Source organism: Panthera onca, chromosome X (genome assembly GCF_046562875.1).
Source record: "Panthera onca isolate mPanOnc1 chromosome X, mPanOnc1 haplotype 2, whole genome shotgun sequence".
In the NCBI taxonomy this organism is placed as follows: Eukaryota; Metazoa; Chordata; class Mammalia; order Carnivora; family Felidae; genus Panthera; species Panthera onca.
In genome coordinates this window covers 62,619,741-62,634,709 of record NC_138357.1, presented here as the reverse complement: position 1 = coordinate 62,634,709, position 14,969 = coordinate 62,619,741, and positions in this window count along the sequence as shown.

Genomic DNA, 14,969 nt, shown 5'->3' with positions numbered 1-14,969 from the left:
ATAAAACAGTAAACAAATTTTCCAAATTCCTTTTATAAGGGCAGCATTACTCTGGTATCAAAACCAGATAATGACACCAGAATAAAAGAACTATAGGCCAATATCTGTGAGAAACATGATATTGTTTCTCTTCTTCAACAAACAACTAGCTAACTGAATTCAACAACACGTCAAAAAATCCATTCACTGTGATCAAGTGAGATTTATTCTTAGGTTGTAAGTGTGATTTGATATTTGCAAAACAATCTACATGATATGTTGCATCAATAAGAGAAAGGATAAGAACCATCTGATCATTTCAATAGATGCCAAGAAAACATTTGAAAGAATACACCATCATTTCATAATAAAAACCATTAACAACTATAGAGAGCTGATGAAAGAAATTGAAGAAGATACAACGAAATGGAAAAACATTCCGTTCTCATGGATTGGAAGAATAAATATTGTTAAAATGTCAATACTACCCAAAGCTATCTACACATTCAAGGCAATCCCAATCAAAATTGCACCAGCATTCTTCTCGAAGCTAGAACAAACAATACTAAAATTTGTATGGAACCACAAAAGACCCCCAAATAGCCAAGGTAATATTGAAGAAGACCAAAGCAGGAGGCATCACAATTCCAGACTTCAGCATCTACTACAAAGCTGTAATCATCAAGGCAGCATGGTATTGACACAAAAACAGACACCTAAACCAATGGAAAGAATACAGAATCCAGAGTTTGACCCACAAAAGTATGGCCAACTAATCTTTGACAAAGCAGGAAAAAATATCCAATGGAAAAAAGACAATGTCTTTAACAAATGGTGCTGGGAGAACTCGCCAGTAACATGCAGAAGAATGAAACTAGACCACTTTCTTACACCATTCACAAAAATAAACTCAAAATGGATGAAGAACCTGAATGTGAGACAGGAAACCATCAAAACCCTAGAGGAGAAAGCAGGAAAAAAACCTCTCTGACCTTAGCCGCAGCAATTTCTTACTTGACACATCTCCAAAGGAAAGGTAATTAAAAGCAAAAATGATCTATTGGGACCTCCTGAAGATAAAAAGCTTCTGCACTGCAAAGGAAACATTCAACAAAACTAAAAGGCCACGAACAGAATGGAAAAAGATATTTGCAAATGACATATCGGACAAAGGGCTAGTATCCAAAATCTATAAAGAGCTCACCAAACCCCACCCCCAAAAAACAAATAATCTAGTGAAGAAATGGGAAGAAAACATGAATAGATACTTATCTAAAGAAGACATCCTGATGGCCAACATGTACATGAAAAGATGCTCAACATTACTCATCATCAGGGAAATACAAATCAAAACCACACTGAGATATCACCTCATGCCAGTCAGAGTGTCCAAAATGAACAAATCAGGAGACTATAGATGCTGGCAAGGATGTGGAGAAATGGGAACTCTTTTGCACTGCTGGCGGGAATGCAAACTGGTGCAGCCGATCTGGAAACAGTGTGAAGCTTCCTCAGAAAATTAAAAATAGATCTACCCTAATACCCAGCCATAGCACTGCTAGGAATTTACCCAAGGGCTACAGGACTGTTGATGCATAGGGCCTCATGTACCCCAATGTATATCAGTGCTTTGAACAATAGCCAAATTATGGAAAGAGCCTAAATGTCCATCAACTTATGAATGGTTAAAGAAGATGTGGTTTATATATACAATGGAATACTACTTGGCAATGAGAAAGAATGAATTCTTGCCATTTGAAATGATGTGGATGGAACTGGAGGGTATTATGGTAAGTAAAATAAGTCAGACAGAGAAAGACAGATACCATATGTTTTCACTCATATGTGGATCTTGAGAAAGTTAACAGAAGACCATGGGGGAGAGGAAGGGGAAAAAATGTTACAGAGAGGGAAGGAGGCAAACCATAAGAGATTCTTAAGGACTGAGAACAAACTGAGGGTTGATGGTGCTGGGGTAAAGGGGAAAGTGGGTGATGGGCATGGAGGAGGGCACTTGTTGGGATGAGTACTAGGTGTTGTATGAAAACTAATTTGTCAATAAATTATATTTAAAAAATATAAAGATTAAAAAAGTCAACAAAGTAGGTTTAGGGGGAACATATCTCAACAATCAAGGCCATATATATAAAACATACAACTAACATCATTCAGGTGGAAAAATTAGAGTTTTTCCTCTAAATTCAGGAACAATACAAGGATGTCCATCCTCATTACTTTTATTCAACATAGAACTGGTAGTCCTATTTTAAGAAATCAGATGACAAAAAGAAATAAAAGAAATTCAATCAGCAAGGAAAAATTAAAAATTTCGCTATTTGCAGATCACAACATACTACATACAGAAAGCACAAAAGACTCCATCAAAGAAATCTTGGAACTGATAAAACGAATTCAGTAATGTTGCAGGATACAAAATTAGTGTACAGAAATTTATTGCATAACTATACACCAATAATGAACCAACAGAAAGAGATATCAAGGAAACAATCCTGTTAATAATTACACCAAAATTAATAATATCTAGGAATAAACCTAAGCAAAGAGATGAAATGACTCTAATCAGAAAACTATAAACACTGATGAAAGAAATTGAAGATGACACAAAGAAATGGAAAGCCTTTTCATGCTCATGAATTGGAAGAATATTGTGAAAATGTCTGTATTACCAAATCAATCTACACATTTATTGCAATCCCTATCAAAATACTAACAGCATTTTTCACAGAAGTATGAGAAACAGTCCTGCAATTTGTGTGAAACCATAATAGACACTAAATAGCAAAAGCAATCTCGAAAAAGAAAAGGAAAGCTGGACACATCACAATTGCAGACTTCAAGTTGTATTTCAAAGCTGTAGTCATCAAAACAGAATGATATTGGCACAAAAATAAACAGAGATAAATGGAGCAAAATAGAAAACTCAGGAAAAACACCCCACAATAACATGGTCAATTAATTTTTGACAAAGCAATAAAGAATATCCAATGGGAAAAAGAGAGTCTCTTTAACAAATTATGTTGTGAAAATTGGGCACCAACATGCAAAAAACAAAACAAAACACCAAACTGGACCGCTTAGACCAAACATAAAAATACATTCAAATGGAATAAAGACTTAAATATAAGATCTGAAACTATTAAAATCCTAGAAAAGAACAAAAGCAATAATGTCTGTGACATTGACCATAGCAACTTTTTCCTAGATCGTTCTCCTGAAGAAAGGGAAACAAAATCAAAAATGAATTATTGGGACTACATCAAAATAAAAAGCTTCTTGGGAAAAAGTTAAGATAGTGAGGAAATGTGGGGGGGGGGGGCTTGGATTTCCTCCTCCTACAAACACAGCTGTATTGAGGTCAGATAACTTAGAACACCCAAGAAATAGATCCGCAGAGTGGTAGAAATATCCCCATTGCTGGAGGGAGACAGTGGCAGGTGAGAAGTATGTGGATGTAAATCGGGGAAGAGAAAAATGGTGGTGCCATGGAGGGGAGGGAACCCTTTTCATAGAGAGACAAAAAGGAGAGAGAGAGAGGGTTACTACAGTGCAGATTCGAGTTAACATAAGAGGAAAACCTCTCTGGACCACATAATACAGAGCAAGAAGTACTGAGTCTTTCAGTTCTTTTTTGCTAACAGTCTTTGGAGGTGAAACTCTGAGGTTTTGGATGTGGGTGACTTTCTCCAGACCAAAGCTGTGGTGTGCACTCCTGGGGAGGAGGAAGTTGTGCCAGGAATTCATACCATGGTGCAAAGATCCACAAGGTGCATGGAAGAATAACAGTCCCCTTCCTGGAGTACTTTTGGAGGAGGATTTGTTCACTCCCCAAAGACAAAAGACCTTGCAGCTTCCAACCAAAGTCCTTTCATCAAAAGAGAGGAGAGACTCTACTACAGAGGAGGGGAACAGATCCACACCGTGCCAAATCCTTTAAAACTTAGGGTTTTGAATTCCAGCTACACAAAACAAACAAGCAAACAAACAAACAAAAAAAACGGAGGAGTTTTGTGGCACAGGACAAGCAGACTGCCCTTGCTATTCTGTGAGGGCTACCTGAACAGCAGAGGGTGAATGTCTGGTGCAAGAATGAGAGAATGGGATGGTGGTATTTTAGCTCCAATGCAAACATGGTGGGAATTCAGAGAGCAACACAATGGCCCCCAGTGGATGCAGGACCTGTTTACACCAAACTCTGACCCTCCATACCTAGAAACTGCTTATGTATTTTGCAAGACTGACTCTGAGCTAATGCAGCTTGCATCTCCTCCAGATCAACACAACCAGCACCCCTGAGGAAAAAACAGACAACACTTTTTGCTCCTTTTTTTCTTTTGGAATTAGGCTCATAGTTACTTATTGTTGTGTATAATTTAATTTTCTTTTATTGTGCTTGATCAGCATTTAAAATTTTTTTCTTTCTCTTTCCTCTTATTTTCTTCTGCATTTTTTGTTCTATTTTTCCTTTATTTTTCTTTGGAATCACCCTTATAGTTTTTTTTTTTAATTCTGTTTGGGTTTTCCCTTTTTTTTTTTTGTGGAAGAGGTCTCCACCTTTTTTTCCCCAGGGTTAATTCAGTAAAAAAAAAAAAAAATCAAAGAACACCTAGTTAAAGCACCAAACACTCCATCATGCAAGCAAGAAGGAGTTCTGCAAAGGACTGACCAGTGGGAAAGCTCAGCCAAAACACAACAACAGAGTGCACACAGCATACACCAGAAGCACTTATGGGGTTCCAGACCCTGGACAGTGTATGAACCCTATTTAATATAGTAGTACTCTCAGGTGCAGGAAACATAGCAAGCTTTTAAAATACACAAAAGACAGAAACCTAGCCAAAATGACAAGACAGAGGAATTCTCCCCAAAAGAAAGATCAGGAAGAAATTAGAGCAAGAGAATTGCTCAAAAAAGATGTTAACAAAAATCTGAACAAGAATTTTGACCAACAGTAATAAAACTACTAGCTGGGTAGTAGAAGACACCAGAGAAACCCTTTCTGTGGAGATCAAAGACCTAAGAACTAGTCAGGATGAATTTAAAATTGCTATAACTGAGAAATTTAAAATTGCTATAAAATTGCTATAAAATGAATTTAAAATTGCTAAAACTAGATAAAGTGGAAGCAAGGATTGAAGAAACTGATGAGAGAATAAGTGTAATAGAAGATAATATGGAAAATAATGAAACTGGAAAAAGAGGGAAAGGAAATTGCTAGATCACAAGGGGAGACTTAGAGGACTAAGTGATTCCATGAAATGAAACTATGTCTGAATCATAGGAATCTCAGAAGAAAAAGAGCGAGAGAAAGAGGAAGAAGGTTTATTTGAACAAATCATAGCTGAAAATATCTTTAATCTGGACAAGGAAACAGGCATCAAGTCCAGGAGACAGAGAGAACTCCCTTCAAAATCAACAAACAATAACATGTCGACATCAGGACATATCAAGTGAAACTTGAAAATTACAAGGATAAAGAGAGAATTCTGAAAGCAGCTAGGGACAAAATGTCCTTAAATTACAAGGGTAGAAACATAAGGTTAGCTAGCAGACCTGTGGGAGGCTAGAAGGGAGTAGAAGGAAATATTCAATGTGCTGAGTAAGAAAAATATGCAGCCAAGAATCCATTATCCATCAAGGCTGTCATTCAGAATAGGAGGTAACAAGACTTTCCCAGACTAAAACAAAACAAAACAAAACACAAAACAAACAAACAAACAAAACCCCTAAAACTAAAGGAGTTCATGACCACAAAACTAGCCATGCAAGAAAATTTAAGGGCGACTCTCTGAGTGGAGAAAAAAAAAAGACCAAAGCATCAAAGATAACAAAGAACATCACCAGAAACACCAAATCTACAAGATGACACAATGACATGAAATTCATATATTTAAATAATGACTCTGAATGAAAATGAATAAATGCTCCAATCAAAACACATAGAGCATAATAATGGATTAAAAAGAAAAAGATGCATCTATATGCTGCCCACAAGAGACTCATCTTAGACATAGGGACACCGCAGATTGAGAGTGATTGGATGGAGAACCATTTGTCATACTAATGAATATCAAAATAAAGCCTGAGTAGCCCTATTTTATCAAACTAGATTTTAAAACAGACTGTCATAAGAGATGAAGAAGGGCATTATATCATAATTAAAGGGTCTATACATCAAGAAGATCTAACAATTGTAAATATTTATGCCCCCAACGTTGAAATACCCAAATATATAAATCACTTAATCACAACCATAAGGAAACTCATAGATAATAATACCGTACTATTAGGAGACTTTAATGCCCCACTTACAACAAAGGACAGGTCATCTAAGCAGAAAATCAACAAGAAAACAGTGGCTTTGAATGACACACTGGACCAGATGGACTGAAAAGATATATTCTGAACATTTCATCCTAAAGCAGCACAATACACATTCTTCTCCAGTACACATGGAACATTCTATAAAATAGATCACCTACTGGGTCACAAATCAGCCCACAACAGGCACAAAAAGATCAAGATCATACTATGCATATTTTCAGATCACAACACTATGAAACGAAATGAATTACAAGAAAAATTGTGGAAAGCCCTCAATTACATGGAGGTTAAAGAACATCCTACTAAGGAATGAATGGGTCAACCAGGAAATCAAAGAAAAAATAAAAAAAAATACATGGAAGCCAATGAAAATGAAAACATGACAGCCCAAACCCTTTGGGATACAGCAAAGGCAGTCCTAAAAGGAAAGTACATTGTGACTCAGGCCTCTCTCAGGATGCAAGAAAGGCCTCAAATATACAACCTAACCTTATACCTGAAGGAGCTAGAAAAGGAGCCACAAAAATAGCACAAAGCCAGCAGAAGGGAAATAATAAAGACAAGAGCAGAAATAGACAATATAGAAACAAAGAAAAACAGTAGAACAGGTTAATGAAAATAAAAGCTGGTTTTTTGAAAGAATAAACAAAATTGATAAAACTCTAGCCAGACTTCTCAAAAAGAAAAGAGGACCCAAATAGATAAAATCATGAATGCAGAAGGACAGATCACAGCCAACACCACAGAAATACCAACAACTATAAAAGAATACTTTCAAAAATTATATGACAACAAAGTAAACACTCTGGAAGAAATGAACAAATTCCTAGACACTCACACAATACCAAAACTCGAACATGGGGAAATAGAAAATTTGAACAGGCCCACAACCAGCAATGAAATTGATTCAGTTTAAACAATATCACAGGGAACCTGTGTACCTCAGTCAGTTAAGTGTCTGACTGTAATTTTGGCTCAGCTCATGATCTCATGGTTTCTGATTTCGAGCCCTGCATTGGGCTCTGATCCTGACAGTGTGGAACCTGGTTGGTATTTTCTCTCTACCTCTTTCTCCCTCTCTCTCTTTCTCCCATTCCCTCACTTGCCTGCTCTCTCTCTCTCTCTCTCTCAAAAGTAAATAAATAACCTTAACAAAATCGCCCAACAAGTAAGATTACTGGGCAGATGGTTTCCCAGGGAAATTTGACCAGACATTTAAAGAAGAGTTAATAGTTGTTCTTGTCAAACTGTTCCAAGAAACACAAATGAAAGCTTTCAAACTCATCTATGAAGCCAGCATTACCTTTGTTCCAAAACCAGACAAATACTCCACTAAAATGAGAATTACTGGCCAATATATCCCTGATGAATCTGGATGCAAAAATTCTCAACAAGATACCAGGAGATAAAATTCAAAGTACACTAGAAGAATAATTCACTATGTTAAAGTGGGTTTTATTCCTGGACTGATTCAATATTCACAAATAAATCAAAGTGATATACCACGTTAATAAAAAAAAGGAAATGAATCATATGATCATTTCAATAGATGCAGAAAAAGATTTTGACAAAATACAGCTTTTGACAAAATACAGATAAAAACCCTCAAGAAATTTGGGATAGAAGGAACATACCTCAACATCATAAAAACAATATATGAAGGGTTCACAGCTAGTATCGTCTTCAATGGGGGAAAACCTGTGAGGTTTCCCCCTAAGGCAAGGAACACGATAGTGATGTCCACTGTCACACTGTTGTTCAACATAGTATTGGAAGTTCTAGTCTCAGCAACATGACAATAAAAAGAAATAAATTGCATACAAATTTGCAAGGAAGAAATAAAAATTATACACTTCACATACGACATGATACTCTACATGAAAAACCTGAAAGACTCCACCAAAAAAACTAGAACTGATATGCAAATTCAGCAATGTTACAGGATATAAAATGAACATACAGAAATCGGTTGCATTTTTATACACCAACAATGAAGCAGCAGAAGGAGAAATCAAGGAATCAATCCCATTTAAAATTTCACAAAGAACGAAAAGATACCTAAGAATAAACCTAACCAAAGAAGAAAGAAATCTGTTTGCTGAATATTATAGAAAGCTTAAGAAAGAAATTGAAAACATAAAGAAATAAAAAAAATATTTTCCATGCTCATGGATTGGAATAATAAATATTGTTAAAATGTCTGTATTACACAAAGAAATCTACACATTCAATGCACTTCTCTACAAAATAACACCAGCCTTTTTCACAGAACTAGAACAATTTTAAACTTTGCATAGGAACACAAAGGACTCTGAATAGCCAAAAAATGTTGAAAATGAAAATCAAAGCAGAAAGCATCACAATTCTGGGTTTTAAGCTCTATTACAAAGCTGGAATCATCACGACAGTATGGTAATGACACAAAAGCGGACACATAGATCAGTGGAATACAATAAAGAACCCAGAAACAGACCCACAAACGTATGGCCAACTCCTATCTGAAAAAAAAAAATAGGAAAGAGTATCCAATGGAAAATAGACAGTCTCTTTTTCTCAGCTGGTAAAACTTGTGTTGGGAAAACTCGACAGTGACATGCACAAAACATCTAGTTAGAGAAGATCAACAAGGAAACAATGGATTTGAATGACACACTGGAACAGATGGACATAACAGATATATTCATAATATTACATCCTAAAATAACAGAATACATATTATATTCAAGTGCACATGACACATTCTCCAGAATATATCACATCCTATGTCACAAATCAGGCCTGAACAAGTAAAAAAAAAAAAACATTGAAATCACACCAGGCACATTTTATGACCACAATGCTATGAGACTTGAAGTCAAGCATAAGAAAAAAATTGAAAGGACAACAGATACATGGATGTTAAACAATATGATACTAAATGGGTCAATCAGGAAATCAAAGAAGAAATTAAAAAAATACATGCTATCAAATGAAAATGAAAACACAAAACGCTGAAACCTTTGGGAAGAAACAAAAGTGGTCCTAAGAGGGAAGGCTATAGCAATACAGGGCCTCTTAAAGAAGAAAGATTGTTTTCAAATAAACAACCTAAACTTATAGCTGAAGGAGTTGGTAAAAGAATCACAAATTGACATAAAGCAAGAAGAAAGAGGGAAATAATAAAGATTAGATCAGAAATAAATAACAAAAACTAAAAAAACAATAGAACAAATCAAAACCAGGAACTGATTCTTTGAAAAAAATTAATAAAATTGATAACACCCTAACAAGGCTTATGAAAAGAGAAAGGAACCAAATAAATAAAATCACAAATGAGAGAAGAGAAATCACAACCAACACCACAGACATACAATCAATTAAGAATATTATGAAAACTTATGTGCCAACAAATTGGAAAACCTGGAAGAAATAGATACATTTTCTGGAAACATATGAACCATAAAAACTGAAACAGAAAGACACAGAAAATTTGAACATATCAATAGCCAACAGATAATCTAAATCAGTAATCAAAAAACCTCCCAAAACATAAAAGTCTAGGGTCAGATGGATTCAGAGTTGCATTCTACCAAACATTTAAAACTCTTTTTTTTAATGTTTTATTTATTTCTGAGACAGGGAGAGACAGAGCATGAACAGGGGAGGGTCAGAGAGAGGGAGACACAGAATCTGAAACAGGCTCCAGGCTCTGAGCTGTCAGCACAGAGCCCAACGCGGGGCTGGAACTCACGAACCGTGAGATCACGACCTGAGCTGAAGTTGGCCGCTTAACCGACTGAGCCACCCAGGCGCCCCACTACCAAACATTTAAAGAAGAGTTATACTTACTCTTCTCAAACTTTTCCAAAAAATAGAAAATGAAGGAAAACTTCAAAATTCATTCTATGAGGCAAACATTAATCTGATACCAAAACTAGATAAAGACTCCATTAGGAAGGAGAACTACAGATCAATATACTGATGAACATGGATTCCCAAATTCTCACAAAACAACAGCAAACCAAATACAACAATACACTAAAATGATCATTCACCATGACCACGTGTGATTTAATCTTGTGTTTCAACCTTTTAAAATATTTACACATCAATGTGATACACCATATTAATAAAAGAAAGCATTAGAACCATATGATCATTTCAATAAATGCAGGTAAAGCATTTGACAAAATACAATATCCATTTATGATTAAAAAAACAAAGGAAAGAAAAACCTCAGAGCTCCTGGGTGGCTCAGTCGGTTAAACTTCTGACTTCAGCTCAGATCATGATCTCACAGTTCATGGGTTTGAGCCCTGTGTTGGGCTCTGTGCTGGTAGCTCAGAGCCTGCAGCCTGTTTCAGATTTTATACCTCCCTCTCTCTGTCCCACCCTCACTTGCAATTTCTCTCTCTCTCAAAAATAAATAAACATTAAAAAAAATAACCTAAGAGCACCTGGGTGGCTAAGTTGGTTAAGCGTCTGATTTCGGCTCAGGTCATGATCTCACAGTTCATGAGTTTGAGCCCCCTGTCAGGGTCTGTGCTGACAGCTCAGAGCCTTGAGCTTGTTTCAAATTCTGTGTCTCCTTCTCTCTCTGTTCCTCCACCACTCATGCTCTCTCTCTCTCTCTCTCAAAAATAAATAAATATTTAAAAAATTTTTAAAAACCTCAAAAAGTAGGATTAGAGGGAACATACCACAAGATAAAGGGCAGATATACGAACATTCCACTGCTAATATCATCCTCAGTGGGGAAAAATTGAGAGATTTTCCTTCAAGGTGAGGAACAAGATGGGGATATCCACTCTCAACATTGTTGTTTAACATAGTACTGGAAGTCCTAGCCTCTGCAATCAGACAACAAAAAGAAATTAAAAAATCCAAATTGGCAAGGGAGAAGTCAAACTTTAACTATTTGCAAAAGACATAATACTCCATATAGAAAACACAAAAGACTCCACCAAATAGCTCTTAGAACTGATAAACAAATTCAGTAAAGTTGCATGTTATAAAATCAATGTACAGAAATCCGTTGCATTTCTGTACACTATAGTGGAGTAGCAGGAAGATAATCAATCCCATTTAAAATAACACCAAAAACAATGATAAGCCTAGAAAAAAAGTGGTAGGAGTTAAGATGGTTGTGTAGTAGAGGATGCAAGGCTGATCTCACCCCTAAAACAGAACTAGATAACTATCAAATCATTGTGAATATCTAAGAAATTGATCTGAGAACTGACAGAGCAACTCCACAACTAGGAGAGAAGAGGATGTATCAAAGAAGGTAGGAAGTGGTATGACATGGTTTGGGGAGAAATGGATCAGGGTTCCTGCAGAGGAAGACCTGGTCATGGAGAAATGCGAGAGAGACAGGAGCACACAGGGGGACACACAAATAAAACACTTTGTCAGAGCCATTGGCTCGGAAAAGGGGACAGGTTGATTTTCGTGAGTTTTTGCAACCATTGAGGCTCAAAGACTGGAGTTTTGAAGGTATGCGTGCTTGGCTGAGATAGAACCCTGAGGGGTCTGCCTTACTCCTGGAGCGATGGCAAGAACAACCTCAGAGAGAGACAATGTGAAAACAACAATCTGGAAAACACCTGGAATGCAAAGAGGGGAGATTATTCAGTCTTCTGGGAGTGCTGCTCTTAGAGCAGCAAGCAGAGACCTTTCTCCAGGGACAAAAGAATGGGTTGGCGCCATTTCCCTCCACCTTCCATCAACCTAAACTACCTTAAGTAAACAACACAGCACCAACACTGGATGCTTAACTTGCTTACACCATGTCCCACTCCCCCATGGACGACTGACACTGTCTTCATGGGCAAGTGTGCTTCAGTCCCAGTGAAGCAGATTATTCCCCAAGAAGATCAGCTGAAATCATTGTCTACACTATGTACCCCTACCAGGGAGTTCTGTAAAGTTTCAGTTCTAGTGGAAGTAGTATCTCCTTTAACAAACAGACCAGAGTACACCTTGTTAAAACTCCCCACACTCTGGCCAAGGTCAAAACACTGCTAACTACAGGCAAGGAGAGTCTTGGCAGATGACTTGCCTGCAGGAAAGAGCAGCTAAAACACAGCAGCTGGGTACATGCAATGCACTCCAGACACAGTCCCTGAAACATAAGGCCTTGGAAAATATATTACCTATTCATTATAAATCAATTACCCTCAGGATAAGGAAACACAACGGGCTTTTCTAACACACAGAAGGAGACATAGACATAAGATGAAATGCCAAGATGGAGAAATTCATCCCCAGTGAAACAAGATAAGTTCAGGGCCAGAGAGCTAATAAAAACAGATATAAGTAATAGGCATGATGGAGAATCTAAAGTAAAAATCATAAGGATACTTGTTGGGCTTGAGAAAAGAAAGGAATACTTCAGGGAGATCATACAGCAGAGATAAAAGAGTTAATAAACTATTAGAAATGAAAAACGCAATACCTGAGACTCAAAACAGACTGAGTGTAAAGATCACAAGGGTAGAGGAAGCAAATAAATGAATGAGTGATACAGAAGATAAAATAAAGGAAAACATTAAGCTGAACAAAGGAGAGAAAGAAAAATTATGGAATACAAGAATAGACTTTCGGATGACAGTGACTCATTCAAAAGTAATAACATTGGTATCATAGGAATACCAAAAGAAGAAGAAGAGAGAGAAAAGGTAACATAAGGCTTATTAGAGGAAATTATATCTGAAGACTTCCTTGAGCTTGGGAAGGAAACATACATCCACATCCAGGAGGCACAGAGAATTGCTATCAAAATCAACAAAAGCAGGCCAACGCCAAGACATATTAAGTTAAACTTGCAAAATACAGAGATAAAGAAACAAATCCTAAAAGCAGCAAGACAAAACAAATCCTTAACTTACATGAGACCAACAAGTTGAGCAGTTGATTTCTCCACAGAAACATGACAGGCCAGATGGAAGTAGCATGCTATATTCAACACGCTGAATGGGGAAAATGTGCATCTAAGAAAAGTCTACACAGCAAGGCTGTCATTCAGAACAGAAGGTGAGTTCATGAGTTTCCCAGATTAAAAACAAAAACAAAAACAAAAACTAAAGGACTTCATTACCATAAATCAGCCCTACCAGAAATATTGAAGGAGACTCTGTTAGTGAAAGGATAGACCAAAAATGACAATGATAGGAAAGGAATAGAGAAAATATACAGAAACAACAACAAAATAAGTAATAAAATGTCATTGAATACATGTCTATCAATAATTACTCTCAGTGTAAATGGACTAAGCACTCTAATCAAAAGACATATGGTGTCAGAATAAATTAAAAAACACAAGACCCACCTATATACTATCTGCAAGAGACTCGTTTTAGAACTAAAACCACTTGCAAATTGAAAGTGAGTGGATGGAAAAATATGTATCTTGCAAATAGATGTCAAAAGAAAGTGGAGTAGCAATGAATGTATCAGACAAACTATATTTTAAACCAAAGACTATAATAAGACATGAAGAAGGGCAAAATATCACAATAAAAGGGACTATCCAACAAGAAGATCTAACAAGTGTAAATATTTATGCTTGTAACATGGAACTATCCTAATATATAAAACAATTAATAGAAAACATAAAGGAACTCATTGATAATAATACAATAATGGTACGGGATTTTAACACTCCACATATATCAATGGTCAGGCCATCTGAACAGAAAATCAACAAGGAAGCAATGGCATTGAATGGCACACTGGAACAGAGGGACTTAACGGATGTATTAAGAACATTCCATCCTAAAGCAGCAGAATATACATTCTTTTTAAGTGCACATTGATGAGACATTCTCCAGAATAGATCACATACTAGATAAAAAATCAGGCCTCAAAAAGTTGAAAAATTTTGGAACGCCTGAGTGGTTCAGTCGGTTGAGCGTCCGACTTTGGCTCGGGTCATGATCTCACAGTTTGTGGGTTCAAGCCCTGCGTTGGGCTCTGTGCTAACAGTTCAGAGTCTGGAGCCTGCTTCGGATTCTGTGTTTCCCTCTCTCTCTCTGCCCTTCCCCTGCTTGCACTGTGTGTTTCTCTCTGTCTCAAAAAAAATAAACATTTAAAAATTTTTTAAAGGTAGAAAAATATTTAGATCATACAATGCATATTTCCTGGTCACAACACTATGAAACTTGAAGTGAACCACAAGGAGAAACTTGGAAAGACCACAAATACATGAACGTAAAAGAACATCCTGCTAAGGAATGAATGAGTCAAACAGTAAGGTAAAGAAAAAATTAAAAACAAAATAGACACAAATGAAAATGAAAACATGACAGTCCCAACCCATTGGAATTCAGCAAAAGGAGTCATAAGAAGGAAGAATATGGTAATAAAGACCCACCCAGGATGCAAAAAAAATCTCAAATAAACACCTAACCTTACACCTAAAAAAGCTAGAAAAAGAACAAAAAATTAAGCCTATGGCCAGCAGAAGGGAAGCGATAAAGGTTAGAGTAGAAATGAAAGGTATAGAAACAAAGCAAACAAACAAACAAACAAACAAAAAAGAAAATTTCAATGACACCAGGGGCTTTTTCTAATAATTTGATGAAATTATTAACCCCCTAGCCAGATTTATAAAAAGAAAAGAGAACAGACCAAAACAAATAAAATCACAAATGAGAGAGGAAAAATAA